Raw genomic sequence first — 4,758 nt, 5'->3', positions numbered from 1 at the left:
TCTACGAACCAAGGGGAGGAAGGGAATCAGTTGCAAGGGCAGAATATGACTTTCTGAAGGGCTTTCTTTTTTCACCAGTGAGTCCCTTTACTGGGGGCTCAGAATGCCAAAAAAGGAGGAATTACAAACACCCCCTCCCTCCCACTAGACCACAGGCATCTTCTGGGTTCACTTTCTTTTGATTCATCTCTAGGATGAGGATGTCACTGGCCAGGTCAGCATTTATTGCCCATACCTATTGGTCAGAGGACAGGTAGGAGTCAGCCACATTGCTGTGGGCCTGGAGTCACACATAGGCACGACCAGATAAGGATGGCAGTTTCCTTCACTAAAGCAGCATTAATGAACCAGATAGTGTTTTCCTGACATTCTACAACAGTTTTACGGTCATCATCAGACTCATAATTGCAGTTTTTTTCTTTTATTGAATGAATATCCAACATCTGCCAAGGCAGAATTTAAACCCAGGTTCCCAGATATGACCTGGGTTTCTGGATGGAATGTCTCGCGATAATACCGCCATATCATCACCTCCCCCTCTTGTCACTAGTTGAATGGTAAGCAGATGAGCTCTTTTATGGCACTCCTGTGGCCATTTAAAGGCCTCAATTGGCTTCTGGAAGAGAGACTATTCTCGTATCATTGCAACCTGGGACTTAATCACTGGGAATCTGGAAGGTGACAGGTTGTCCATTCCATTACCTGACAGACCTAACTCACAGCGCCTCCTCATGGGCAACAATTAAATCTTTCCCACGGCTTTTGGTTCACTCTTGGAAAATGCAAATCTGACGTTAACAAAGTTGAAAGATCTGTTGCCTGCTCATGATCCTGTAATTGTGCTTATGATTCATAACAGAAAGATTATAAAGGTCAGATTTAGTTAGATCTAAACATGAATAAATAAGTTATTGGAAAGGAATATTGCATACCAAAGCATGCATTACATTCTTAACTGAATACATGTTGGCCAAGGTACAATAAAACATCTGTTATAGGTGTAATCCATCATTGTAAAAGTGTTGATGCTGGCATATATCCAATCAATATATAAAATATGAAAATACTTCCAAAGGGAGCATGCAATGCTTATGGGCTTGAGGAGACAATTCAAATGGGCAGATTTAAAGAATTGTCTTGTAGAATAGGACTTGGTTAAGAAGAATTCATCCTACTCTTAGCAAGCGAACAAAAGTGATTAAAAATTTTGGACTAGTGTAAATTTGTGGGCTTTTGGGTTTGGTTAATTTTTGAGAGGATTTGGCCTTTCACTTTTCAATGTTGGAAGGTTGTCTGTGGATATTTGTTTTCCTTCATGTTGAAGTGAAATACTTAAAGAAGTGATGCTTGCACCTAATCCAGTGGGTGTGCCACCCCATTGGGGGAGTGGTGAAAAGTGGTGAGGGAGGTACCTCCATTGACTATGCCTTCCTCATAAAGAGAACCGTTTTGGAATATTGAGGATTCAGTGCTGTGGATGTCTCCTGCCTGCAGAACATCTCTAACCTTTGATATTTTGGTGTGACCTTTGAGAAAATCCATCTATGCTGTGATGTTCTCAAAGTGTCCAAGAAAATAAATATGCTACAGATAAAGATCCTATTTTTATTCTTTCATGGGATGTGGGCTTCTCTGGCCCAGCATTTATTGCTGATGTGCTTTGATCTGAGTGACTTGCTAGGGCTATTTAAGAGGGCAGCTAAAAGCCCTTTTGCTTTTAGTCTGGAGTCAGAAATAGGCCAGGCCAGGTAAGGATGGCAGATTACCTTCCCTAAAGGACATTTGGAAATCAGATGAGTTTGAACAGCAATTGGCAATGATTACGTGTTCACTACTCAGCTAACTTTTATTGAAAAAAGATTTCACCATCTGCAATGGTGGGGACTGAACACATGTCCCCAGAGAATTAGACATGTGTTTGGATTGCTAGCCCAGTAACATCATCATTATGCCTTTACATCCAGAGTGAGAGACATTACAACACTGTTCTTTTCAACATGGCCATTGGAATGGTACATTTTGCGTATCGTTACGACACTTATTTTCCTGTTTTGGATGTGCTTACCTTGCACACCAAACATATCAATACTGTTGGGAATAGCCCCAAGGTCAGAGAGCCCTTTGTGACCTGGACCAGCAAATTATCAACATTTATTAACAACTTTAAAAAGGTATTTGGGCAAATACATGGATAGGAAAGGCTTAGAAGGATATGGGCCAAGTGCATGGAAATGGGTTTCGTGTGGATGGACATTTTGGTCAGCATGAACCAGTTTGGGCCGAAGGGTCTGTCTCTGTGCTGCTGGATTCTACGACCCTATGACTGTTTGTCTGTAACTGGTAGATCAGGGAGACTCCCAAGGTGGGAAACAAAGGGTTACCTATCTAATTCCCCACATCCAGGTGGGAGCCACAGCTACCTTGTCAGTAGGAGGCATCTCAGAATTTGTTGTGTCTGGGGCAAAGCTTGCCATATTGCAATCAAATGCAGAGCCATCATCCAAATCAGCAAAAGTACAGGACAAAGGTCTATAGTTGGACCAAGTGTGACAAGCTGTGAAATGAGATATACCACCTTGATAAGACCTGCTCAAACGTCTGCCATGACAATACACCAGCAGTGAAAACTGGAGGGCTCCTCAGTGGAATGCGAGTTTGATTACTGCAATGAGACAGGCTACCCTGCAGCTACTCAGCCCTGAATTGAGAAAAACAGGATGAAGAACCTTGTAGAGAATGATTAGAAAATGTAAAAGGGTGTGGAGGTAGGAAGCAGAGCACTTACACGGCTGACTGAAGCTCATACTCCTCAGCAGATCCTGATACTGGGAATGGAACCAGCAGAGGGATGACCAGTGATGGAAGCTGGTGAAGGAGGGCAAGAAAAGTGGACACTGGATGGAAGCAAGAGGCATCTCCCACCTGAGACAGACAATGGAGTGATCATTCTTCTTCAGTTGAAGATGGATAAGGACCATATCTACAGGAGAAGGAGCAAAATGCTCAGGAGCTGGAGGTGAAGAAACCGGAGCTTCTAAATGAAGAGGCCAGCACATCCTAACCTCCGACTGAAATGTGCAGTGGATCCTGAGACCCAGAAACCAGGCCTAGCTATGTCCTCAAAGCAACAGAATAGAAAGACCACTCTAATGGAGAATGGCCCAAACCTACTTGCATCAATATCCCACCCCTCCCAACCAATTGATGTCATTGAAGTGGAACACCCACACATGGGGTTAACTATGAAGTGTCCCTCATCCCAACAATACTGATCTGTCTGTAAACACTGTGGGTGCACAAACACAAGCCTATTTATAATCAGCTCTTTTACTTACAATGTGTCAAATCATTAACTCTAAAGGCATGTGCCAAATTTCATATTTAACAGTGAACACCTCCTTGCATTTGCCCACTATCTTACTATGTGCTTTTGTACTGGAAACTTCTGAAGTTGGAAAGTCATTTCACATCTGAAGTTTCTACAGGAATTCTGGGATCTGTATAAACAAGACAAGCCACCATGTGGTTACTTAATGAGGATTCTCCAATTAACTTGTTCAGTTTTGCTGAGTCTGTGTCAGAAAGTACTCATTAGGGAACATTTAATTCTGGGATTGAAATATATCTGGGGCAGTAAGTTAAATTAGATGCCCATCATACAGACTGAATAAAGGTGATTCATTTGAGCAGATTTGTAGGGTCCTCTTGTGGTGCAGTGGTAATGTCTTTACCCCTGGTCTGGGAGGCCGAGGTTCAAGTCCCAAATGCTCCAGAGGTGTATCATAACATCTCTGAACAGGTTGATTAGATAAACAGGTGTAAAAAAAAGTTTTAAAAAGTTGAGTTTGCTTGTGGTAGAGCTCTTGTTGTACTGTGGTAGTGTCTTTACCTCTGGAGCAGGCATTTGGGGTTGAAGTCCCACCTGATCCAGTGGTATTCAAAACAACTCTGAACTGATTGAGTAGAGATATCTTGATCTTGTTTGTGGATGATCTTGTGGTAAAATCCCTATCTCTGCCATAGGAGACCTGGGTTCAAGTCAATCCCATCTGAAGGTGTGTCACAACATCTCCGAGCAGGTTAATTGGAAAATATCTTGAGCTTGCTTGTAGAGTTCCTGTTGCACGGTGGTAGTACTCCCACATCTGAGGCAGGAGACGTGTTCAAGTCCCACCTGCTCCAGGAGTAGCACTGCTACATTACAAAAACAAAATCAAGATTGTTTGTTTTCTACAACTTTGAGGGAAATTTCTAACCTTTATGTCAAGCCATGCAGAAAGTGAAATAAGGGGAGGCATAGGAAGATGGGAGTAAGAGAGAGATTAAAAATTTAAAAGGAATGGACTGATATTTATACGTGTTTCTGTTTTTCCAACTTCTATTCATTAAAAGGAGGGAATGAGACCATAGAAGAAAACAAGGTTCAGTGGCATGGAGATTGTTTGGAAGTACTTCATGTTTATGAACTCTGACAAGAGAATGGACAGTCCTAATATTTCTGAAAATGTATCAATGTCATGCTTTCCCATGCTTTTGAAGTCTCTCAGAGAGGTATCACTGTCAATCAGCTTCGACAGCAACAGGCCAATGTGGGCCCATCTTCTCCAATTCCCCATTTGACTCCAAGTATACGAATTCTGGATTAGTGGTGCTGGAAGACACAGCAGTTCAGGCAGCATCCAAGGAGCTTCGAAATCGATGTTTCGGGCAAAAGCCCTTTATCAGGAATAAAGGCAGTGAGCCTGGAGCGTGGAGAGA

This window comes from Chiloscyllium plagiosum, chromosome 16, assembly GCF_004010195.1.
Source record: "Chiloscyllium plagiosum isolate BGI_BamShark_2017 chromosome 16, ASM401019v2, whole genome shotgun sequence".
Taxonomy (NCBI): domain Eukaryota; kingdom Metazoa; phylum Chordata; class Chondrichthyes; order Orectolobiformes; family Hemiscylliidae; genus Chiloscyllium; species Chiloscyllium plagiosum.
Note: the sequence above shows the minus strand (reverse complement) of the source record.